Genomic DNA, 26,457 nt, shown 5'->3' on the forward strand with positions numbered 1-26,457 from the left:
TCCTATCAGAATGATGTATATTTATTATTCAATCATTGATGGCCCAATCAGGCACGGTTATGATCAATGCACTTTTTGGGCCTCAGCTTATCCATAGTGAGGTCATAAGATGGATGGGCCACACCACTGGTGCCCACAGGTTTTATGGTAGAGAAGGCATTAAAAATGACCTTGAATGAAAAGTAACATAGGCCGCTGAAAGTGGGGAATGCTTCAATCTCCACCATCCATGGGCCACCTCTCACTGATTGAGATCATCTCTCCTCTACTCCCCAGCATTGGGATACCACGATGCGGCCCACCGGATGGAGTTTTAACCGACCCACAGCCGATTTCTTACTTTCCAGTTAATTTGTAACAAAGATTCATCTACAAAAGCAAAAAAATATATTTATTGATGATGAAATAGAATGCAACCATAAGATAGGCCTATTATTATTATGAAGAAAAAATGAGATACAGAACACGTGTCGACCCATTGACGATTGATCGCTGGATAAATTGGCTCTAGTCGTCGTTCTGCAAACATAGGAGAAATTTTTCATCACATGAAAGCAAGCTACCGATCCAACCATCAAACAAAATAATAACAATGAAATGCAGGCCACAACAAATCAATGTTTTAAAATCCAGAGCAGAAAGGATGTGGTCGGATTAGTTTGGACAGGAACCGGTGGCCATTCTGGGCTGGTTCAGTATGGTGTGCCCGTTATTGGATTGGAACCTCATGAGTCAGATGGGTTTTGTGGTCCAACCATCAAAATGTCCAATAGAAACCATTCGACCCTGTATAACTTTCTGGATTTTAGTATTCTTAATTAAGGATGCGTTCGGTCTCACCAAATATCATGATATTTCATGATAAATCAGTATAACTTGGCACAAAATATCTTGAAATTTAATAATATTTAGTGCAACCAAACACACCCTTATATGATTATTAGGCCGTAACGACACCATGGGTTAATCCGGTTGGACAGAGAGGTAGACTAGTTTGGATAGGACCACTAACAAAAACGGCCCAGTGGATTTTGTTGTCCAACAACCGAGCAATTCAACCTGGACAACCCTAATGTACTATTAGGCCATGATGACACCATGGGTAGTTGACCCAGTTGAACAGTGCCTAGTTTGGATAGTACAACCAACAAAAACAGCTGGGCTCAGGTCCAGTTTTTAAAACATTGGCATGAATTCGATGTACCTAATTAGGGTGGGTATTGGATAGGAGGGGCCCACCATGGATTGCACATGGCCCAATATCACGTCGACTGGATGATCACAGCCATTCAAATTGAGGGTGTGCAAAAGCGACAGTAAAACCATTTCTACTGTTACCATACTCTTTGCATCCCCGTAATTGTCTGGTTGTGATTTGTCCAATTGTGGTTATTTTTAATTCCCGTGCAATCTACGGTAGACCCTACACAAATTCACATCATAATAAGGTACAAGGAGTTCATATGGATCATGGCTCTTGATATAAAACCTGATTTCGAGCACTGACCTTAATTTCCAGGGACTCTGGATCTTTGAAACAATCAATATTGCACACTGATTTCATCACTTCTCCAAAGCTGCCACCATTCGATTCCAGCAGTAGCCAATCAATTACAGACATCACAAGCCAAGTCAGTGATAACGGATACAAAATGGGTGAGACTGACGGCTGATCCACCATACATGTGGTAGCATCTGTGTATGTCGACTGATCCACCATACATGTGGTAGCATCCTGTGGAGACAAGTTGGTAGAAGATGCCACACTTGATTTTCAGTGGGGCCCTCTTGAGTTGCAAAAATGCCTGATATTTGGCCTGACACTTCATCCAGGCCACATGAAGTGTCTGAATGGCCTAGATTTCATGTAAACAATATGAAGGCTCCCCCATGCAAATCAATGTTGTGCGCCCCTCTCAAATTGTTCCCTTCGTTGTTGCCCTCTAGAGTTTTGGATTGGACTGATTTTTGGTCCCTAGGGGAAAATTGAGGTCATCTTATGGACAGGTTAGATGTGGTTCACACATCAACCCAGTACCATTGAAGCGTGGCCTATCTTATTAATTCATTGAAAGACGAAAACTGAATTGGGGTCACTTTGGCAATCAGAGGAAATGCTTGTGGCAATTTCTACTGAAAATTAAAGAATGCTTTTTATTTTTCTTTTTTCAGGGAACAGCAGATGATGTTGTAAGTATGTCCCATGGTAAGAAGCTTTGGGAGCTTTGTAAAGAGAAGTATGAACCCCTATGGATTAAAGGAGGAAAACACTGTGATTTGGAAAATCATTCAGAATACATAAAGCATCTGAAGAAGTTCATCTCGGCGGTTGAAAAATTATCCACCCCTAGAAATGGATCTAATCAGATCACCGATCTTTCAGAGACTCCTCGCACCAGCTCCGATCGTTGGGAGCTCTCAAGGAAGAGCACTGACAGTAGAGACTGGTCTAAGTCAAGCACAGACCGTAGAGAGAAGTCCCGCAGCAACACAGATAGATCTAGCCGACCTGATTCATGATCTGATTTTTGGGCATCAGGGGTAAATTTTGGGGACACATCTCCTATCCACCCTTGATATTTATAGGGTCATCTTAATGATTATATAAAATTCACTCAAACCATTACATACCACACCATAACCTATGCCTGAGCCAAAACACCAAGCTTATCAGTTAATAATATGGGCCATACGATAGGAAATTGTTTGGAGGGTGAGAGTGCCCTATTCATTGCTTCCAATCTTGTGGTCCACTTGAAACAAGGATGGGGATAATGTTTGGGCCATGGACCTATCATGGTGTGACACATCTGATGGTCAGGGTGGATCTAACATCAACGCCAATGTGGAGCCCTCCCCATTTGATGTGATGTTGTACGTGCACGTAGAATAAGTCTCTTTTAGATGCCACCCTTTATTTTTTAGGGGCCACCATGATATGTATGTCAGATTCACTCTAACCATTAGATGTGTAATGACATATTAGGACCATGGTTAAAAAATCAGACTCAGACCTGTGATTCATGTAGGCCATACCAAAGGAAAAAGTAGGAGAGAGGAGTCTACCCTTAATATTTACAAGGCCACCATGACAATTATATAAAATCAACTCCAACCATTAAATACTACACTAAAATGTAAAGTTCAGACCAAGCATCAAGCCCATTAATTGAACAGGTGGACTACATGAAGGGAAATAATTTGGAGGGTGTGTGTGCCTTGTATTTCTTTTCCAGTCATATGGTCCACTTGAAACTAAGATGGGGCTGATGTTTGGCCCATAGGCCTAAAATGGTGTGACACACCTATTAGTTCTATTAGTTGGAGTGGATCCAGATCACAGTAAGGTGGCGCCCACCCATGCTACGGGCTCCATCAGGAAACGCCGTGTGCAAGTAAATTAACTCTCCATGGGAGGCTGCCCTTTATATTTTAGGACTCTAACCTGATGTGTATGTGAAATCCACTCCGACCATTAGACATGTAATCTTGCATTAGGCTCATGGACAAAAAATAATATTAACCCGTGATTTATGTGGACCACACTAAGAGAAAAAGTAATGTAGAAATTTCCACCCTTGATATTTTCAAGGTTTGATTACATAAAATCCACTCCAACCATTAGATACCACATCAAAACATAGCATTGGGGACGAAACATAATGCCTATAAGTTACTCAGGTGGGCCACACGGATGGAAACAGTTTGGAGGCTGAATGTTTTTAGGTCACCGATGAGGCTGATTTTTAGGTCATAGGCCATTGCTTGCTGGTCTAAAATGAAGTGACGCATCTGTTAGTCGAGGTGGATTTTACATAGACAATATGATAGGAATCCACCCGAGCTCGCAACTCCTTTTGTGTAAAATAATTAATTTTTCCCACCAAGCTTGAAATTCGAACTGCATCTTTAAAAGCCAAATGGGCCGGGCTTACCAGGATGATGGGCTTTTGGATGTTTTAGTCCAAGCCCAGCCCAATCTAAAAAGGGGCTTTAAATTTAAGCCTGTGCCCAGCCCGGTCAAGCCTAAAAGCTGAGATGTACGGGCCAACCTAACCCATTGACACCACTAGTTTTAGGGCGAAGGAATGAAAAATGGTACTCTGGTAGTGAATGACAATACATATATAGGCAAGAAGCACCTTCCCATATGTGGCCCACGTACAGTTCAAATGACACAGTCTTAGTGGTGGGGCCTATATTTTCAATTGGTGATCAACTAAAAATCATTCCCATTTGATCTTATGAAGCGGGTGGTTGGTGGCAATTAAATGAATGGTTAGGATCACTATAACAAAAAAGGCATTTAGCCTGAGTTCAAAACTGTGGTTAAAAATGTTAGAAAACTAAGGGTAAAGCATTTAGCCTCAATTTTGTATCAATTATTCAAACTGAGGTTCGAACCCAATGCTAAAGGCTTTAGCCTCAATTATCCGCAACTATAGGGTCGGGTACAACAACGGATTATTGAATCCTTCCTTATACGTGTGTAATAAAAACTATATAGTGGGGAAAATAAAAATACACCACTATAGGTCAGGTATAACAACGGATTATTGAATCCGCCGTTATCTGCCTATAGAAAAAATATAGGGTCGGGTATAGCAACAGATTATTGAATCCCCCGTTATCTGCTTGTAGAAAAAACATATAGTGGCGAAGAACAAATTCACCACTATAGGGTTGGGCATCGTTATATATGTCTGTAACTTATAGTAGCGGATAAAAGTGGATATGTAATCTGCCACTATATGGCATATATAGTGGCGGATAATATAATCCGCCACTAAAAATGAAGGCAAGAATGATGACAGTAGTGAGAATAAGATATATATATATATATATATATATATATATATATATATATATATATATATATATATATATATATATAAGTGGTTTTCGGCAGGTTTTTATTTCCTCCGCTAAAATATATATAACACTATATTCCCTAAATCTTGTAGTGCTAATTGGAGTAAGCTAAAAAGTCTAAAATAACTAACTAATAAAAATAAAGTATTATTCTACTTGAAGTTTAATAATGGTTCTAAAACTCGATGACTTGACTTAAAATTCAGCTGAGTCAAGCCGGCTTGATGAGATTTCAAGTTGAGTCACTATAAAACTCAATGGCAAGCTCGACTCAGTTGAGACTCGGCCAGACTCATCCACTAGTCTAGTTGACTCAATCAACTAATAAAACTCGGGATAACTTGGATTTTCATTCTATCTTTTTCTTCATTTTTTAAAAACATTTGTAGAATTTCCCCATTGTATTACCAATAAAGGTGGGTTTAAAAATAATAAGTGTCCTATTAGTATTAACCATGTTATTCTCCTAATTTTTTTAAGCACGTTTTATATTTGACACAACTCCTAAAGCTCAAAGGAGAAGAGTTATAATCAAACTAAAACTTACTATAAATAGTAAAAGCGAAAATAAAATGAAATTTCAACCCTATGGAATCTCACAAATTCAGTGTGTGCAACCCGGCATAACAGGGTTGGGTGGCTAAAGTAGCTTCTCCTACGCCAAAATCACATATGGTATGTCGAATAACCCATTCTAATTTGTGAGATACGTCCGTTTTAAGGTTTTAACGGTATGGGTCACTTCCGCCTCCAATCAAACCTCTATTCCATCTTGGACATGAAAGTGTCTGCGACCCGCTCTACATCAAAATGTCAATAGAACGCAAAGGCAATCCTACTGAACCGGGCCCATGTTTCGAGTGGGACCCAAAAATTCAATGGCACCAACGTATATTGAAAGGACTAGGATCGAAGGAGTTGAGGAGAATGCACATAAGAAGTCACCACAACAATAGGCGAAGGGAGCCATTTTCCCATGCCTCCCACCTAATCAAAGGCCAGGTGTTCATAACCAAACGTGGTGGGAAGGATATGGAATTTGGAATTTAAGTTGTGGAAGCCGGTGAATAATGGTAGCATTTTTTACATCTTAATTTGGGAATGGGCCCATATGTTGGATGAGAATGGTTAGAAGGCGAGCGATCAGCTCAGTATCTGGGGCCTCCCTTATGGCTACAATCAAGTTCACTTCCTGTTCATCGTATAGCAGGCAACGGCGTATTTTATCCTTCTATCATTTATAAAAGTAAAAATAAAAATTATGGACATTACAGGTCATAAAAGATTATGTTAAAATAAATCAAATAATTAATTGATGTATAATAATAATCTACAAGTTGCTTAAAATACAACACGTCTCAAGTGCTATAGAGTCATTTGAGCAGTGAAAAAGCGGGACCCCTCATGAAGATTGACTAAGAGAGAATTGGTACGCCCATTCAACGGTTTGGAGCACAAGAGTATGTTGAATTAGACTATTTCTAGTTTGATTAAAACAGTCCATTGTTTGTGTGGCCCTTTTGATGATCTGAACGGGTTGTTTGAGACAAGCTAAATGGGTAGTGGGTGATGGGATTTCCTCCCAGGCTCGACCAGTCGTGAGCCTCACTGGACCAGTCAAAGGTGGTGCTCGACCAATCGAGCCCTGACTCGACTCAAAGTCCAGCGCCTTTAAGTTTATTTTTCCCATAGTGCTTGACCAGTCGAGGGAGGTGCTCGACCGGTCGAGGACATTGCTCAACTAGTCGAGGTTACGCAGATTCTAGTCCAATTTTGTGCGGGATTCGGAATTTTGAGGTTGTTTTCGCACCCGTGCGAAAGAGAGTTTCCTAAACTATAAATAGGAGGTACCTAGGGCTTTCTAGATAATGCGAGAGGATTTCCTAAAGCTTTGCAAGGGTTTAGGGCTATCAAAGGTGTGTGTGTGAGAGTGTGTGTGTGTGTGTGTGTGTGTGTGTGAGAGAGAGAGAGAGGGGAAGCTTATAGAAGGGAGGTTATGCTTGTGGAGGTGATCTACTGTGCAATTAACAATCTCACCGCTTCTACGTCCTCATGATCGGTGAGATCTCTCCGTTTTTCTCTTATTCTCTTATTGTTTATCCACTCCTATGTGAATGAAGAAGGTTGTAACGTTCTACTTCATAGTGGATTGTTGATCTGAACGAGGTCCCGTGGTTTTTACCCCTTTAAGGGTTTTCCACGTAAAAATCTCTTGTGTCGTGTGGTTTGTGCTTTAATTTATTTCATTGCTTTATTATCCCATAATTCTGGTTTGTTTTAGGAGGCTAAATCTTAAGGTTTTGTGCAAAGCCCCCAACAAAGTGGTATCAAAGCTAAGTTCATTGAACGGAGTGGGATCGATTCTGAATTATGGAAGGTGGCTCATCAAGGATGATCAGCCTCAATGGTTATAACTGGACCATATGGAAGGTTAAGATGGAGGACTTGCTTTATTGCAAGGACTTATATTCTCCAATTTTAGGCATATCAGCAAAATCCAAGGATATGTCTGATGATGATTGGAAGAAGATAAATCGAAAGGCGGTGGGGTTTAATAGACAATGGTTGGACGATTCCATATAGGTTTAGGTTATAGATTTAGGTATAGGTTAGGTTATAGGTTAAGGTTTAGGTTTAGGAAATCGGGTTCGGGTTCAGGATCGGGTTTAGGTTTGGGTTATCAAGTTTAAGTTTAGGTTTAGGTTAAGGAGTTGAGATTAGAATTAGGTATAGGTTTAGGTTTAGGGATTTGAGAATACATTTAGGTTTTAGGTTTATGTTTAGGTTCTAAGTTATAGGTTTAGGTTTAGGTTTAGGTATAGGTTTAGGTTTCGGTTTAGGTTATAAGATATAGGTTTAGGGAATTGAGAACAGGTTAAGGTTTAGGTTTAGGAAATCGGGTTCGGGTTCACCATGTGTTTACGGAGACCTCAGCCGCTAGCCTATGACTGAAATTACAAGGGCTATATGATAGGAAGACAGCTGGTAATAAGATTTTTCTGATACGGCGAGTTGTGAATCTCAAGTTCAAATATGGTGGTTCTATGGCCGAGCACATGAATGAGGTCAGCAATATAGTGAACCAGCTCTTCGCTATGAAGATGGTTCTGGATGATGAACTGCAGGCTTTACTATTGCTTAGTTCATTGCCTGACAGTTGGGAGACATTGGTGGTGTCTTTAAGTAACTCCGCGTCAGACGGAAAGATATCCATGAAATAGGTAACCAGTTGTCTCTTCAATGAGGAGACAAGGAGGAAGTCTCAATGGTCTACTCAGCAAGAGGCCCTTGTGACACAGAAACGAGGGAGAGGAAAGAACAGGAAGGGCGGGAAGGCCCGAGATAAATCAAGAGGCAAGTCGAATACCAGGAAGGATGTTGAATGCTCGAATTGTGGCAAGAAGGGCCACTACTGTTGAGATGTGGAGCCACATCTGGGGCCATCCTCGACCAGTCGTGAGCCATTCTCGACCGGTCGTGAACCAGCTCAACTCAAAATCCAGCAAGCATCGTTTTTTGTCCCGAGGTGCTCGACCGGTCGTGGCCCATTCACGACCGGTCGTAGGGTTCACTCGACCAGTCGTGCAGGCTGCACGACCAATCGTAGTTACACAGATTCGTTTCCGAATCCGATGTGGACTGCAGATTTTGGTGTCGCCTTTCGCAAGGGTGCGAAAGGGAAGTTGCCTAAACTATAAATAGGTGTTCCTAGGGCTATTCTAGGGTTAAGGTGAATAGACGGAAAGATTTCTAAGGTTTGGGCAAGGGATTTTCTATGTTCTTCCAAGGGAGAGGTTAGTATATTGCCTTGTAATCTTCGTTTGTCTTCATAGTGGAAGTTTGCATCTGTGGTTTTTTACCCTAGTTCAGGATTTTTCCACGTATATCTTGTCTTGTGGTTTGTTTGGATTGCTTTGATCTATTTCTAGTTTATATTTCTTCTTGTTTATCATTTGTGGGTGAGGCTTGAGATTGGATCTAGGCTCACTGCGTTGTTGGCGTGCTGCGCAACAACTGGTATCAGAGCTATTGGTTTAGTCTATTGGGAGCGATGACAGAAGAAGGTAAAACTTGAATTGAGAAGTTTGATGGCTCAAACTTTACCTTCTGGAAGATGCAGATGGAAGATTATCTGTATCAGAAGGACCTCTATATTCCTCTAGGAGGAAAAGAGAAGAAACCAGAAAAGATGACAGATGATGAATGGTTTTTACTGGATAGGAAGGCTTTAGGAACGATTCGACTCTCTTTGTCTAAGAGTGTCGCCTTCAATATATCCAAGGTGAAAACTACAAAAGAATTAATGGAAGTCCTGGCTACCATGTATGAAAAGCCCTTAGCATCCAACAAGGTTCATCTTATGAAACAGCTATTCAACATGAAGATGTCAGATGGTGGGAGTGTGGCTAAACATCTAAACGAGTTCAATACAGTCACGAGCCAGTTGGAATCCGTTGGCATTATTTTTTAGGATGAGGTCAGAGCGTTATTGATCTTATCCAGTTTGTCAGACAGTTGGGATGGTTTGGTGATTGCTGTAAGCAATTCCTCAGGGTCAACAAAGCTGAAATTTGATGATGTGGTTAGTCTAATTCTCAGTGAAGAATCTAGAAGAAAAGCATTAGGAGTTTTAAGGAATTCGGGGAATGCTCTAAATGTTGAAAGAAGAGGAAGATCGCTAAACAAAGGAGGCAATAAACACAGGCGTTCTAAGTCAAGGAAGAAGTCCAAGGGACCGAAAGACAAAGACGGGTGTTGGCATTGCGGCAAGAAGGGGCATATGAAACGTGATTGCAGGGCACTCAAGAAACAAGAAGGAAGCTCTCAAGGTGGGAAGGATTCAGTGAATCTATCTGAAGAGAGCGACATAAAAGCGTTGATCTTATCCCTTGATGCGAGGAATGAGTCTTGGGTTATAAACTCGGGTGCTTCGTTTCATGCCACTTCATGTAAGGAAGTTCTGCGTAATTATGTGTCAAGTGACTTTGGGAGAGTCTACCTGGGTGATGATGAGCCGTGCAGTATTGTTGGAAAGGTGGATGTTCATGTCAATCAGAAAGACGGAACGGTTTTGAAATTGAAGGATGTCAGACATGTACCGAGTTTGAAACATAACTTGATCTCAGTGGGGCAGTTGGCCAATACCGGTTATGTGACAACATTCACCAGTGATTCCTGGAAGATCACAAAAGGTGCCTTGGTGATATCTCGAGGCAAAAAGGAAGGTACTTTGTACATGACTTCAGGATCGTATAGTTCACTCGCAGTCGCATCAACTGGAGTGAATGGGCAGTTATGACATTAGAGGTTGGTGAGAAATGGATGAAAGTGTTATTGTCAAAAGGGAAGCTACCAGAGCTGAAGTCTAGAATTCTATGAGGACTGCATGTATGGTAAGCAGAAAAGGGTAAGTTTCAAGAAGACGGGACGCACTCCAAAGACACATCTGTTGGAGCTTGTACATACTGATGTGTGGGGACCGGCACAAGTATTACTCTTGGTGGCTCACGTTATTTTGTTTCTTTTATTGATGATACTAGTAGAAAACTGTAGGTCTATTTCTTAAAGTATAAATCTGATGTATTTGATGTATTTAAGAAGTGAAAAGTTATGGTAGAAAACGAGATAAGTGAAACAGTAAAATGTCTTAGATCTGATAATGGGGGAGAGTACTGTGATAAGAGGTTTGAAGAGTATTATACAGCAAATGGAATCAAATGTCAGAAAATGATTCCAGGGACACCGCAGTAGAACGGTGTGGCTGAGCGCATTAATAAGAACATCCTTGAGCGCTAGGAGCATAAGGTTACATGCAAGGTTGCCCAAGACTTTTTGGGCAGATGCTGTGAATACCACCGCATATCTCATTAATAGAAGTCCCTCGGCACCATTGGATGGTGGGCTATCAGAAGAAACAGGGACTGGGAAAGAAGTGAACCTTTCACATCTCAGAGTGTTTGGTTGCATTTCATATGTTCACATTGATGCAGAACACAAAAACAAGCTAGATGCGAAATTCAGGAGGTGCACGTTTATAGGTTACGGGCAGCATGATTTTGGTTATAGGTTTTTGGATGCAGAAAATAGAAAAATCATCAAAAGCAAGGACGTAGTCTTCAATGAAAAAGTGATGCATAAGGACAGTGTGCAAGGAAATAAGGCCGAGAAAAAGGAATTTGTAGAGCTAGAAGAGTTACCGGACACGGGTATTACAGCGCCACAGGATGATCATGCACGCCACAGGATGATCATGCATAGGAGCATTATGAGGCAAAGCCGCATACACCGGGTGTGAGGAGGTCTACTCGGGAGAGGAGATCCACGGTCCGATACTCACCCTCCTTACATTATCTACTGCTGACAGATAATGGTGAACTAGAGTGTTTTGAAGAGGCATTACAGTCGGATACACGGGTTAAGTGGGAGCAGGCCATGGATGAGGAGATGGACTCTCTTGAGTCTAATCATACATCGGAGCCAGTCACTCTACCCAAGGGTAAGAAAGCTCTTCATAACAAGTGGGTTTACAGACTGAAGGAGGAGCACGATGGTTCGAAACGGTACAAGGCTAGATTGGTTGTGAAAGGGTTTCAACAAAAGGCAAGTATCGATTTCACTGAAATATTTTCACCTGTGGTGAAAATGTCTATGATTCGCATGGTCTTGAGTATAGTAGCTACAGAGGACTTACATCTAGAGCAGCTAGATGTTAAGACAGCCTTTCTTCATGGGGACCTTGAAGAAGAGATATATATGCATCAGCCGACAGGATACGTGGCACCAGGAAAGGAGAACAAGGTGTGCAGACTGAAGAAGAGTCTATATGGCCTGAAGCAGGCCCCAAGGCAGTGGTACAAGAAGTTCGACAGTTTCATGTCGAGAAACGGTTATAGGAGATGTCATGCTGACCACTGTTGCTATTTGAAGAAGTTTGATACGTCATACATCATCCTTCTTATGTACGTTGATGACATGCTTGTGGCTAGTTCAAGCATGAAGGACATCTCAGATCTCAAAAGACAACTGTCTAGAGAATTTGCCATGAAGGATTTAGGAGCTGCAAAATAAATCCTAGGCATGAGGATAAAGCGTGACAGGAAAAATAAGAAACTATTTGTCACAGGCAAAGTACATAGCCAAGGTACTTGATCGATTCAATGTAGGAGGTACTAAGCCAATTAGCACTCCATTAGCCAACCACTTTAAGCTATCTAAGGAGCAAGGTGCAAAGACGCAGGAGGAACGAGACTTCATGGCTAAAGTCACATATGCGTCAGCTATTGGGAGTCTCATGTATGCTATGGTGAGCACGAGGCCAGACATTGCTCAAGCAGTGGGAGTTGTTAGCAGGTTCATGAACAACCTCGGGAAGGAACATTAGGAAGTTGTGAAGTGGATTCTTAGATATCTGGTAGGTACTAAGGATGTAGGGTTGTGCTATGGTGGATCGAAAATCAAGCTACAGGGCTACGTGGATTCAGATTTGGCAGGAGATATCGACAGTAGAAGAAGCACTACAGGTTATGTCTTTACTCTGGGTAGTGTTGCAGTGAGTTGGGTCTCTCAGTTACAGAAGATAGTATCTATCAGTATGACAGAAGCAGAATATGTTGCAGCTACAGAAGCGTGCAAGGAGATGGTGTAGATGCAAGGTTTCATGGAAGAGTTGGATAAGAAGCAAGCAGATTGCAAGCTATACAGTGACAGTCAGAGTGCAATACACTTGGCTAAGAATTCAGCCTTTCATTCAAGGACCAAGCATATTGCCATCAGATATCACTTTATACGTTCGTTACTGGAAGATGGATCGATTTCTGTGGAGAAGATTCATACAAGTGAGAATCCTACGAATATGTTGACCAAGGCGGTCACACGGGAGAAGCTGAAGCTCTGTTTAGCTTTTATTGGTCTTCAGGCTTGAAGACAGGGAGGAGGTGCACTCCGGATGAAGAAGACGGAGGTTTATGGTGATATGTCTCCAAGTGGGAGATTGTTGAGATGTGGAGCCACATCTAGGGTCGTCCTCGACCGGTCGTGAGCCATTCTCGACCAGTCGTAGGGCCTGCTCGACCAAGGACCGGCTCGACTCAAAGTCCAGCGAGCATCATTTTTTTAGTCCCAAGGTGCTCGACCGGTCGTGGCCCCTTCACGACCGGTCGTAGGGTTCGCTCGACCAATCGTGTAGGCTGCACGACCAGTCGTAGTTACGCAGATTCGTTTCCGAATCCGATGCGCACTGCGGATTTTGGTGTCGCCTTTCACAAGGGTGCGAAAGGAAAGTTGCCTAAACTATAAATAGGTATTCCTAGGGCTATTTTAGGGTTAAGGTGAATATTGAAAAATATTTCTAAGGTGTAGGCAAGGGATTTTCTATGTTCTTCCAAGGGAGAGGTTAATATATTGCCTCGTAATCTTCATTTGTCTTCATAGTGGAAGTTTACATCCGTGATTTTTTACCCTAGTTTAGGGTTTTTCCACGTATATCTTGTCTTGTGGTTTGTTTGGATTGCTTTGATCTGTTTCTAGTTTATATTTCTTCTTGTTTATCGTTTGTGGGTGAGGCCTAAGATTGGATCTAGGCTCACTGCGTTGTTGGCGTGCTGCGCAACAACTACAAGCATGGATGTCGTAAGAATAAGAACGACAAGAAAGGAAAAGGAAAGGAGAAGGACGATCAATCAAATTCCACTGCAGTCGCTTCAGATGGCGACGTTGTAATTATTCTTTCAGCAAATCATGATGTATGTCTCACGACTACGAGTCAGGACACCGACTGGGTGATTGACTTAGGAGCCTCTTTTTATGCGACTCCACGTAGGGACTTCTTCACAAGCTACAAGTCAGGTGATTATGGGACCGTGAAGATGGGAAATTTTGGCGTATCGAAGATCGTAGGGTCGGTGATATTTGTGTAAAGACCGATGTGGGCTGCACATTGGTTCTCAGAGATGTGAGGCACATTCCAGACCTTCACCTCAACTTGATGTTGACGGGAAGGTTGGATGATGATGGCTATGAAAGCCGGTTTGCTAGTGGACTCTGGAATCTCATCAAGGGTTCGTTGATCGCAGTCAGAGGAAAGAAGTGTTGCACCCTTTACAAGGCAAGTGTCAGTGTGTGCAAGGGTGGGTTAAATGCAGCAGAATATTCAGCTATTAACATGTGGCACAGGCGTTTACACCACATGAGTGAAAAATGACTTCAAGTACTAGCGAGTTAGTGGCTCTTTCCAGACGTGACAGGTATACCTTTCAAAACCTATATTGATTGTTTATCAGGAAAACAACATAGAGTTTCATTTGTTAAATCTTCTTCTCATGTTAATAAAGTGCTTGCATTAGATTTGATTTATTCTAATGTTTGTAGTCCTATGAGGACAAAAACCTTGGGTGGGGCATTGTATTTTGTCACTTTTATAGATGATGCATCTAGGAGAGTTTGGGTTTATGCTTTGAAATCTAAGGACGAGGTCTTTGGTGTGTTTAAATTGTTTCATGCTATGGTCAAGAGAGAGATAGGTAGATCATTGAAGTGCATCCGCACTGATAATGGTGGTGAATGCATTGGCGAGTTTCACGAGTATTGTAAGTCCCTGGGTATATGGCATGAACAGACGGTTTCTAAGACCCCCCAGCATAATGGTGTAGCTGAGCGAATGAATCGCACCATTGTTGAGAGAATCAGATGCATGTTATCCCATGCGAAGTTGCCCAAGACGTTCTGGGGAGAAGCAATGCATATGGCAGTGTATTTGATAAACAGGTCTCCATTAGCCCCGTTGAATGGAGAAGTACCTAAGAAGGTGTGGACTGGACAGGATCCATCCACTACCAAAAAAAGGGGGCAAAGGCTAAGGATAAAATCCATAGCCATAGACCTATGGCTACAGTTTTAGTCCGTAGCTAGTCCGTAACACGACCGTCGTCGTAGGTGTCATAACAATAAGTCTGGAACCTATGGCTACGGATTTAATCCGTAGCTATAGGTTAAATAGCTACGGATATAATCCGTAGCAATTATATCTGTAGCAAAAACTTCAAACAGCTACGGATATTATTTGTAGCTGAAATTCCGTAGCAATAGGCCAAAATTGAAAAGGCTACACCTGTCTGATTAGTGGCTACGGATTAATCCATAGCTATAGGTTAAATAGCTACAGATATAATCCGTAGCAATTATATCTGTAGCAAAAACTTCAAACAGCTACGGATATTATTTGTAGCTGAAAGTCCGTAGCAATATGCCAAAATTGAAAAAGCTACACCAGTCTGATTAGTGGCTACAGTCAATATCCATAGCTATTTTGTACATTGAAAAATTAAATCATTTGTTCATTCAATTACCACCTGTACAATCATTCATTCATTCAATTACAATCATTCATTCATTCAATTACAATCCTCCATTCAATCAATTACATCATTCATTCATTCAATTACAATCTTTCATTCAATCAATTACAATTACAATCCTTCATTCAATCAATTACAATTACAATCAATTACAGTTATAATTACAATAATGCTGAAAATACAAATCTTTGACTTCATTAGAGAAATGTGCTCGACTTCACCCTGAAATTTCAATAGCTTTGTATATTTCATCATCGGATAAACAGTCATGTCATTCATAAATTAGAATGCCCAATGGAAAAAAGAAAGACAGTGAAAGAAGTGCATCACGTATAACCATTTTTTTTTTAATGAATTAAAAAAAAACTCAAAGAGGAATGAAATTGACACAAAAGAAATGGTCTCACCATATGATTATAGGTTTTGGTTTAGGTTTAGGTTATAGGTTTAGGTTAAGGTTAGGCTATATGTTATAATTAAGTTTAGGTTATAGGTTAAGGTTTAGGTTATAGGTTTTGGTTTAGGTTTAGGTTAAGGTTTAGGTTTAGGTTATAGGTTTAGGTTTAGGTTTAGGTTATAAGTTATAGGTTATAGCTTTTGGGAACTTGATTATAGGTTAAGGTTATAGCTTATAGCTTTTGGGAACTTCATTCATAAATTAGAATGCCCAATGGAAAAAAGAAAGACAGTGAAAGAAGTGCATCACGTATAACAACTTTTTTTTCTTAATGAATTAAAAAAAAACTCAAAGAGGAATGAAATTGACACAAAAGAAATGGTCTCACCATATGATTATAGGTTTTGGTTTAGGTTTAGGTTATAGGTTTAGGTTAAGGTTAGGCTATATGTTATAATTAAGTTTAGGTTATAGGTTAAGGTTTAGGTTATAGGTTTTGGTTTAGGTTTAGGTTAAGGTTTAGGTTTAGGTTATAGGTTTAGGTTTAGGTTTAGGTTATAGGTTATAGGTTATAGCTTTTGGGAACTTGATTATAGGTTAAGGTTTAGGTTTAGGAAATCGGGTTCGGGTTTGGGATCGGGTTTAGGTTTGGGTTTTCAAGTTTAGGTTTAGGTTAAGGAGTTGAGATTACGATTAGTTGTAGGTTTGGGTTTAAGGATTTGAGAATACATTTAGGTTTTAAGTTTACGTTTAAGTTAAAGGTTTAGGGAAAGGTTATAAGTTTAAGTTAAGTTTAGGTTTAGGTTTAGGTTTAGGTTATAGGTTATAGCTTTAGGGAATTGAGAATGGGTTATGGTTTAGATTTAGCAAATCGGGTTCAGGTTCGGGATTGGGTTTAAGTTTGGGTTTTCAAGTTTAGGTTTAAGTTTAGGTTAGGGAGTTGAGATTAGGATCAGGTGTAGGTTTAGGTTTAGGGAATTGAGTTTAGGTTACATGTTTAGGGAGAGGTTAGGTTTAAGTTATAGGTTTTGGAAATTGGGAATAGTTTTAGGTTATAAGTATAGGTTTAGGTTAGGTTATAGGTTAAGGTTTAGGGAATTGAGTTTAGGTTATAGGATTAGGTTACGGTTTAGGTTTAGGTTATAGGTTTTGGGATTTGAGAATGGGTTCGGGTTTAGGTTATAGGTTTTGGTTTTGGTTTAGGTTATAGGTTTTTGGATTTGAGAATGGGTTCGGGTTTTGATTTTGGTTTAGGTTAAAGGTTTTGATTTAGGTTATAGGTTATAGGTTTATGTTAAGGTTTAGGTTTAGGTTAAAGGTTTTGGGATTTGAGAATGAGTTCAAGTTTAGGTTATAGATTTTGGTTTTGGTTTAGGTTATAGGTTTTAGTTTAGGTTATAGGTTTTGGGATTTGAGAATGGGTTCGGGCTTAGGTTATAGGTTTTGGTTTTGGTTTAGGTTATAGGTTTTGGTTTAGGTTAAGGTTTAGGTTTAGGTTATAGGTTTTGGTTTTGGTTTTGGTTATAGGTTTTAGGATTTGAGAATGAGTTTGGGTTTAGGTTATAAGTTTTGGTTTTAGTTTAGGTTTAGGTTATAGGTTTTTGGATTTGAGAATTGGTTATGGTTTAGGTTTAAGAAATCGGGTTCAGGTTCGGGATTGGGTTTAAGTTTGGATTTTCAAGTTTAGGTTTAGGGTTAGGTTAGGGAGTTGAGATTAGGATTAGGTGTAGGTTTAGCTTTAGGGAATTGAATTTAGGTTATAGGTTTAGGGAAAGGTTAGGTTTAGGTAATAGGTTTTGGGATTTGGGAATAGTTTTAGGTTATAAGTATAGGTTTAGGTTAGGTTATAGGTTAAGGTTTAGGGATTTGAGTTTAGGCTATAGGTTTAGGTTTAGGTCTAGGTTTAGGCTTTGGGAATTGAGTTTAGGTTATAGGTTTAGGGAAAGGTTAGGTTTAGGTTATAGGTTTTGGGATTTGAGAATAGTTTTAGATTATAAGTATAGGTTTAGGTTAGGTTATAAGTTAAGGTTTAGGGATTTGAGTTTAGGTTATAGGATTAGGTTTAGGTTTAGGTTTAGGGATTTGAGTTTAAGTTATAGGTTTAGGTTTAGGTTTTAGTTTTAGGTTTAGGTTTAGGTTTGGATTTTGGAATTTGAGAATGGGTTCGGGTTTAGGTTATAGGTTTTGGTTTCAGTTTAGGTTATAGGTTTTGGGATTTGATAATGGATTCGGGTTTAGGTCATAGGTTTTGGTTTTGGTATAGGTTATAGGTTTTGATTTAGGTTATAGGTTAACGGTTTAGGTTAAGGTTTAGGTTTAGGTTATAGGTTTTCTGGATTTGAGAATGGGTTCGGGTTTAGGCTATAGGTTTTGGTTTTGGATTAGGTTATAGGTTTTGGATTAGGTTATAGGTTTTAGGTTTAGGTTATAGGTTATAGGATTTGAGAATGTGTTCGGGTTTAGGATATAGGTTTTGGATTTGGTTTTGATTATATGTTTTGATTTAGGTTATAGGTTATAGGTTTAGGTTTTAGGTTTTGGTTTTGGTTTTGATTTAGGTTATAGGTTATAAGTTTAGGTTAAGGTTTAGGGAAAGGTAATAGATTTTGATTTAGGTTATAGGTTTAGGTTTTAGGTTTAGGTTTAGGTTTTGATTTATGTTATAGGTTATAAGTTTAGGTTTAGGTTTAGATTATAGGTTTTGGGATTTGAGAATGGGTTCGGGTTTAGGTTATAGGTTATAGGTTTAAGTTAAGGTTTAGGTTTAGATTATAGGTTTTGGAATTTGAGAATGGGTTCGAGTTTAGGTTATAGGTTTTGATTTTGGTTTAGGTTTTGGGATTTGAGAATGGGTTCGGGTTTAGGTTAAAAGTTTTGGTTTTCGTTTAGGTTTAGGTTATAGGTTTTTAGATTTGAGAATGGGTTATGGTTTAGGTAAAATCGGGTTTAAGTTCGGGATTGGGTTTAAGTTTGAGTTTTCAAGTTTATATTTAGGTTTAGGTTAGGGAGTTGAGATTAGGATTAGGTGTAGGTTTAGCTTTAGGGAATTGAGTTTAGCTTATAGGCGTAGGGAAAGCTTAGGTTTAGGTTATAGGTTTTGGGATTTGGGAATAGTTTTAGGTTATAAGTATAGGTTTAGGTTAGGTTATAGGTTAAGGTTTAGGGATTTGAGTTTAGGCTATAGGTTTAAGTTTAGGTCTAGGTTTAGGTTTAGGGAATTGAGTTTAGGTTATAGGTTTAGGGAAAGGTTAGGTTTAGGTTATAGGTTTTGGGATTTGAGAATAGTTTTAGGTTATAAGTATAGGTTTAGGTTAGGTTATAAGTTAAGGTTTAGGGATTTGAGTTTAGGTTATAGGATTAGGTTTAGGTTTAGGTTTAGGGATTTGAGTTTAGGTTATAGGTTTAGGTTTAGGTTTAGGTTTGGGTTTTGGGATTTGAGAATGGGTTCGGGTTTAGGTTATAGGTTTTGGTTTTGGTTTAGGTTATAGGTTTTGGGATTTGATAATGGGTTCGGGTTTAGGTTATAGGTTTTGGTTTTGGTTTAGGTTATAGGTTTTGATTTAGGTTATAGGTTAACGGTTTAGGTTAAGGTTTAGGTTTAGGTTATAGGTTTTTTGGATTTGAGAATGGGTTCGGGTTTAGGCTATAGGTTTTGGTTTTGGTTTAGGTTATAGGTTTTGGTTTAGGTTATAGGTTTTAGGTTTAGGTTATAGGTTATAGGATTTGAGAATGTGTTCGGGTTTAGGATATAGGTTTTGGTTTTGGTTTTGATTATATGTTTTGATTTAGGTTATAGGTTATAGGTTTAGGTTTTAGGTTTTGGTTTTGGTTTTGATTTAGGTTATAGGTTATAAGTTTAGGTTAAGGTTTAGGGAAAGGTAATAGATTTTGATTTAGGTTATAGGTTTAGGTTTTAGGTTTAGGTTTAGGTTTTGATTTATGTTATAGGTTATAAGTTTAGGTTTAGGTTTAGATTATAGGTTTTGGGATTTGAGAATGGGTTCGGGTTTAGGTTATAGGTTATAGGTTTAAGTTAAGGTTTAGGTTTAGATTATAGGTTTTGGAATTTGAGAATGGGTTCGAGTTTAGGTTATAGGTTTTGATTTTGGTTTAGGTTTTGGGATTTGAGAATGGGTTCGGGTTTAGGTTATAAGTTTTGGTTTTGGTTTAGGTTTAGGTTATAGGTTTTTGGATTTGAGATTGGGTTATGGTTTAGGTTTAGGAAATCGGGTTCAGGTTCGGGATTGGGTTTAAGTTTGAGTTTTCAAGTTTATATTTAGGTTTAGGTTAGGGAGTTGAGATTAGGATTAGGTGTAAGTTTAGCTTTAGGGAATTGAGTTTAGCTTATAGGTTTAGGGAAAGCTTAGGTTTAGGTTATAGGTTTTGGGATTTGAGAATAGTTTTAGATTATAAGTATAGGTTTAGGTTAGGTTATAGGTTAAGGTTTAGGGATTTGAGTTTAGGCTATAGGTTTAAGTTTAGGTCTAGGTTTAGGTTTAGGGAATTGAGTTTAGGTTATAGGTTTAAGGAAAGGTTAGGTTTAGGTTATAGGTTTTGGGATTTGAGAATAGTTTTAGGTTATAAATATAGGTTTAGGTTAGGTTATAAGTTAAGGTTTAGGGATTTGAGTTTAGGTTATAGGATTAGGTTTAGGTTTAGGTTTAGGGATTTGAGTTTAGGTTATAGGTTTAGGTTTAGGTTTAGGTTTGGGTTTTGAGATTTGAGAATGGGTTCGGGTTTAGGTTATAGGTTTGGGTTTGGGTTTAGGTTATAGATTTTGGAATTTGATAATGGGTTCAGGTTTAGGTTATAGGTTTTGGTTTTGGTTTAGGTTATAGGTTTTGATTTAGGTTATAGGTTAACGGTTTAGGTTAAGGTTTAGGTTTAGGTTATAGGTTTTTTAGATTTGAGAATGGGTTCGGGTTTAGGCTATAGGTTTTGGTTTTGGTTTTGGTTATAGGTTTTGGTTTTGGTTTTAGGTTTTAGGTTTAGGTTATAGGTTATAGGATTTGAGAATGTATTCGGGTTTAGGATATAGGTTTTGGTTTTGGTTTTGATTATATGTTTTGATTTAGGTTATAGGTTATAGGTTTAGGTTTTAGGTTTTGGTTTTTGTTTTGATTTAGGTTATAGGTTATAAGTTTAGGTTAAGGTTTAGGGAAAGGTAATAGGTTTTGATTTAGGTTATAAGTTATAGGTTTAGGTTTTAGGTTTAGGTTTAGGTTTTGATTTATGTTATAAGTTATAGGTTTAGGTTAAGGTTTAGGTTTAGGTTTAGGTTATAGGTTTTGGGATTTGAGAATGGGTTCGGGTTTAGGTTATAGGTTTTGGTTATAGGTTATAGGTTTAGGTTATAGGTTTTGGGATTTGAGAATGGGTTCGGGTTTAGGTTATAGGTATTGGGATTTGAGAATGGGTTCGGGTTTAGGTTATAAGTTTTGATTTTGGTTTAGGTTTAGGTTATAGGTTTTTGGATTTTAGAATAGGTTATGGTTTAGGCTTAGGAAATCAGGTTCAAGTTCGGGATTGGGTTTAAGTTTGAGTTTTCAAGTTTATGTTTAAGTTTGGGTTAGGGAGTTGAGATTAGGATTAGGTGTAGGTTTAGCTTTAGGAAATTGAGTTTAGCTTATAGGTTTAGGGAAAGCTTAGGTTTAGGTTATAGGTTTTGGGATTTGGGAATAGTTTTAGGTTATAAGTATAGGTTTAGGTTAGGTTATAAGTTAAGGTTTAGGGATTTGAGTTTAGGCTATAGGTTTAAGTTTAGGTCTAGGTTTAGGTTTAGGTAATTGAGTTTAGGTTATAGGTTTAGGGAAAGGTTAGGTTTAGGTTATAGGTTTTGGGATTTGAGAATAGTTTTAGGTTATAAGTATAGGTTTAAGTTAGGTTATAAGTTAAGGTTTAGAGATTTGAGTTTAGGTTATAGGATTAGGTTTAGGTTTAGGTTTAGGGATTTGAGTTTAGGTTATAGGTTTAGGTTTGGGTTTTGGGATTTGAGAATGGTTTCGGGTTTAGGTTATAGGTTTTGGTTTCGGTTTAAGTTATAGGTTTTGGGATTTGAGAATGGGTTCGGGTTTAGGTTATAAGTTTTGGTTTTGGTTTAGGTTATAGGTTTTGGTTTAGGTTATAGGTTTTTGGATTTGAGAATGGGTTCGGGTTTTGGTTATAGGTTTTGATTTAGGTTATAGGTTATAGGTTTATGTTAAGGTTTAGGTTTAGGTTAAAGGTTTTGGGATTTGAGAATGAGTTCAAGTTTAGGTTATAGATTTTGGTTTTGGTTTAGGTTTAGGTTATAGGTTTTGGTTTAGGTTATAGGTTTCGGTTTAGGTTATAGGTTTAGGGATTTGAGAATGGGTTCGGGCTTAGGTTATAGGTTTTGGTTTTGGTTTAGGTTATTGGTTATAAGTTTAGGTTAAGGTTTAGGTTTACGTTATAGGTTTTGGGATTTGAGAATGGGATCGGGTTTAGGTTATAGGTTTTGGTTTTAGTTTAGGTTATAGGTTTTGGGATTTGATAATGGGTTCGGGTTTAAGTTATAGGTTATAGGTTTTGGTTTTGGTTTAGGTTATAGGTTTTGATTCAGGTTATAGGTTAACGGGTTAGTTTAAGGTTTAGGTTTAGGTTATAGGTTTTGGATTTGCGTATGGGTTCGGGTTTAGGCTATAGGTTTTGGTTTTGGTTTAGGTTATAGGTTTTGGTTTAGGTTATAGGTTTTAAGTTTAGGTTATAGGTTATTAGATTTGAGAATGTGTTCGGGTTTAGGATATAGGTTTTGGTTTTGGTTTTAATTATATGTTTTGGTTGAGGTTTTAGTTTTTAGGTTTTGGTTTTGGTTTTGATTTAGGTTATAGGTTATAAGTTTAGGTTAAGGTTTAGGGAAAGGTTTTGATTTAGATTATAGGTTATAGGTTTAGGTTTTAGGTTTGGGTTTAGGTTTTGATTTATGTTATAGGTTTAGGTTAAGGTTTAGGTTTAGGTTTAGGTTTAGGTTATAGGTTATGGGATTTGAGAATAGGTTCGGGTTTAGGTTATAGGTTTTGGTTATAGGTTATAAGTTTAGGTTAAGGTTTAGGTTTAGGTTATAGGTTTTGGGATTTGAGAATGGGTCAGGTTTAGGTTATAGGTTTTGGTTTTGGTTTAGGTTATAGGTTTTGGGATTTGAGAATGGGTTCGGGTTTAGGTTATAAGTTTTGGTTTTGGTTTAGGTTTAGGTTATAGGTTTTTGGATTTGAGAATGGGTTATGGTTTAGGTTTAGGAAATCGGGTTCAGGTTCGGGATTGGGTTTAAGTTTGAGTTTTCAAGTTTATGTTTAGGTTTAGGTTAGGGAGTTGAGATTAGGATTAGGTGTAGGTTTAGCTTTAGGAAATTGAGTTTAGCTTATAGGTTTAGGGAAAGCTTAGGTTTAGGTTATAGGTTTTGGGATTTGGGAATAGTTTTAGGTTATAAGTATAGGTTTAGGTTAGGTTATAGGTTAAGGTTTAGGGATTTGAGTTTAGGCTATAGGTTTAAGTTTAGGTCTAGGTTTAGGTTTAGGGAATTGAGTTTAGGTTATAGGTTTAGGGAAAGGTTAGGTTTAGGTTATAGGTTTTGGGATTTGAGAATAGTTTTAGGTTATAAGTATAGGTTTAAGTTAGGTTATAAGTTAAGGTTTAGAGATTTGAGTTTAAGTTATAGGATTAGGTTTAGGTTTAGGTTTAGGGATTTGAGTTTAGGTTATAGGTTTAGGTTTGGGTTTTGGGATTTGAGAATGGTTTCGGGTTTAGGTTATAGGTTTTGGTTTCGGTTTAAGTTATAGGTTTTGGGATTTGAGAATGGGTTCGGGTTTAGGTTATAAGTTTTGGTTTTGGTTTAGGTTATAGGTTTTGGTTTAGGTTATAGGTTTTTGGATTTGAGAATGGGTTCGGGTTTTGGTTATAGGTTTTGATTTAGGTTATAGGTTATAGGTTTATGTTAAGGTTTAGGTTTAGGTTAAAGGTTTTGGGATTTGAGAATGAGTTCAAGTTTAGGTTATAGATTTTGGTTTTGGTTTAGGTTTAGGTTATAGGTTTTGGTTTAGGTTATAGGTTTCGGTTTAGGTTATAGGTTTAGGGATTTGAGAATGGGTTCGGGCTTAGGTTATAGGTTTTGGTTTTGGTTTAGGTTATTGGTTATAAGTTTAGGTTAAGGTTTAGGTTTACGTTATAGGTTTTGGGATTTGAGAATGGGATCGGGTTTAGGTTATAGGTTTTGGTTTTAGTTTAGGTTATAGGTTTTGGGATTTGATAATGGGTTCGGGTTTAAGTTATAGGTTATAGGTTTTGGTTTTGGTTTAGGTTATAGGTTTTGATTCAGGTTATAGGTTAACGGTTTAGGTTAAGGTTTAGGTTTAGGTTATAGGTTTTTTGGATTTGAGAATGGGTTCGGGTTTAGGCTATAGGTTTTGGTTTTGGTTTTGGTTATAAGTTTTGGTTTAGGTTATAGGTTTTAAGTTTAGGTTATAGGTTATAAGATTTGAGAATGTGTTCGGGTTTAGGATATAGGTTTTGGTTTTGGTTTTAATTATATGTTTTGATTTAGGTTTTAGGTTTTAGGTTTTGGTTTTGGTTTTAATTCAGGCTATAGGTTATAGGTTTAGGTTAAGGTTTAGGGAAAGGTAATAGGTTTTGATTTAGGTTATAGGTTTTAGGTTTAGGTTTAGGTTTTGATTTATGTTATAGGTTATAGGTTTAGGTTAAGGTTTAGGTTTAGGTTTAGGTTTAGGATATAGGTTTTGGGATTTGAGAATGAGTTCGGGTTTAGGTTATAGGTTTTGGTTATAGGTTATAAGTTTAGGTTAAGGTTTAGGTTTAGGTTATAGGTTTTGGGATTTGAAAATGGGTTCGGGTTTAGGTTATAGGTTTTGTTTTTGGTTTAGGTTATAGGTTTTGGGATTTGAGAATGGGTTCGGGTTTAGGTTATAAGTTTTGGTTTTGGTTTAGGTTTAGGTTATAGGTTTTTGGATTTGAGATTGGGTTATGGTTTAGGTTTAGGAAATCGGGTTCAGGTTCAGGATTGGGTTTAAGTTTGAGTTTTCAAGTTTATGTTTAGGTTTAGGTTAGGGAGTTGAGATTAGGATTAGGTGTAGGTTTAGCTTTAGGGAATTGAGTTTAGCTTATAGGTATAGGGAAAGCTTAGGTTTAGGTTATAGGTTTTGGGATTTGGGAATAGTTTTAGGTTATAAGTATCGGTTTAGGTTAGGTTATAGGTTAAGGTTTAGGGATTTGAGTTTAGGCTATAGGTTTAAGTTTAAGTCTAGGTTTAGGTTTAGGAATTGAGTTTAGGTTATAGGTTTAGGGAAAGGTTAGGTTTAGGTTATAGGTTCTGGGATTTGAGAATAATTTTAGGTTATAAGTATAGGTTTAGGTTAGGTTATAAGTTAAGGTTTAGAGATTTGAGTTTAGGTTATAGGATTAGGTTAGGTTTAGGTTTAGGTTTAGGGATTTGAGTTTAGGTTATAGGTTTAGGTTTAGGTTTTAGGTATAGGTTATAGGTTTAGGTTTAGGTTTAGGTTTAGGTTTGGTTTAGGTTTAGGTTTGGTTTAGGTTATAGGTTTTGATTTAGGTTATAGGTTAACAGTTTAGGTTATAAGTTTTTGGATTTGAGAATGGGTTCGGGTTTAGACTATAGGTTTTGGCTTTGATTTAGGTTATAGGTTTTGGTTTAGGTTATAAGTTTTAGGTTTAGGTTTAAATTATAGGTTATAGGATTTGAGAATGCGTTCGGGTTTAGGATATAGGTTTTGGTTTTGGTTTTGGTATATGTTTTAATTTAGGTTTAGGTTATAGGTTTAGGTTTCAGGTTAAGGTTATAGGTTTAGGTTAAGGTTTAGGTTTAGGTTAAGGTTATTGGTATAGGTTAAGGTTTAGGTTTAGGTTTAGGTTTAGGTTTAGGTTATAAGATATAGGTTTAGGGAATTGAGAATAGGTTAAGGTTTAGGTTTAAGAAATCGGGTTCGGGTTTGGGATCGGATTTATGTTTGGGTTTTCAAGTTTAGGTATAGGTTTAGATTAGGGAGTTAAGATTAGGATTAGGTGTAGGTTTAGGTTTAGGGATTTGAGAATACATTTAGGTTTTAGGTTTAGGTTTAGGTTTTAGGTTTTAGGTTAAGGTTTAGGTTTAGGTTATGGTTGAAGTTTAGGTTATAGGTTAAGGTTTTAGGTCATAGGTCTTGGTTTAGGTTAAGGGTATGGTCCCTGCAAATACAGATATAAACACGGCCATCCGGCGCAAATGGCTAGGCCCTCTCAATGCTGTCCATAAAAAATGGACAGCTTCATTATGGTCATAATAGCGGTTCCCTCTTTCCAGAGAACCCCGCTCTTCCGAATAGCTCCGACGCACATCCGGGTCTGCTCCATTAATTTTGATCAAATACATAAACATGGCCTGTCCAAATGGCCAGGTCCCTCCAATGCTGTCCATAGGAAATGGACAGCTTCATCATGGTCATAACAGCGGTTCCCACCTTCCAGGGACCCCCGCTCATCCAGATAGCTCCGACACACATCCGAGTCTGCTCCATTAATTTCGAGCAAATTTAATAGAGCAAATACATAACCACTTGGTCCCAAATACTTACTTTATAAAAGAAAATCTCCCATGTTTTCTCAAATTTTTCATTTCGATCTTTTTTGGCCCAAATCCATGTCAATGCATGAGAATCATGCATAAACATGGATTTTAAGCAAAATACATGAGGAAAATTACAACATAGATATCATGCACACGATATCATATAATGTATTGTTTGATAAACTATACATGTGCATTCTTGACAAGAGACGTACCTTCACCAGCAAGGTATTTGTTATTGTTGTTAA

General features: G+C 38.1%; 1 protein-coding gene across 1 annotated transcript in view; it reads right to left on the reverse strand.

Annotated features, from left to right (window-relative positions):
* The window catches only part of LOC131258084 (uncharacterized), a 173,187-nt gene that overhangs the window by 61,291 nt on the left and 85,439 nt on the right, over positions 1 to 26,457 (reverse strand). Inside the window, exon 9 of the transcript XR_009177861.1 lies at positions 171 to 238. The gene's annotated coding sequence lies outside the window, so the exon portion shown is untranslated. The remainder of the gene's footprint in view (positions 1 to 170; positions 239 to 26,457) is intronic.

This window comes from Magnolia sinica, chromosome 10, assembly GCF_029962835.1.
Source record: "Magnolia sinica isolate HGM2019 chromosome 10, MsV1, whole genome shotgun sequence".
Classification (NCBI taxonomy): domain Eukaryota; kingdom Viridiplantae; phylum Streptophyta; class Magnoliopsida; order Magnoliales; family Magnoliaceae; genus Magnolia; species Magnolia sinica.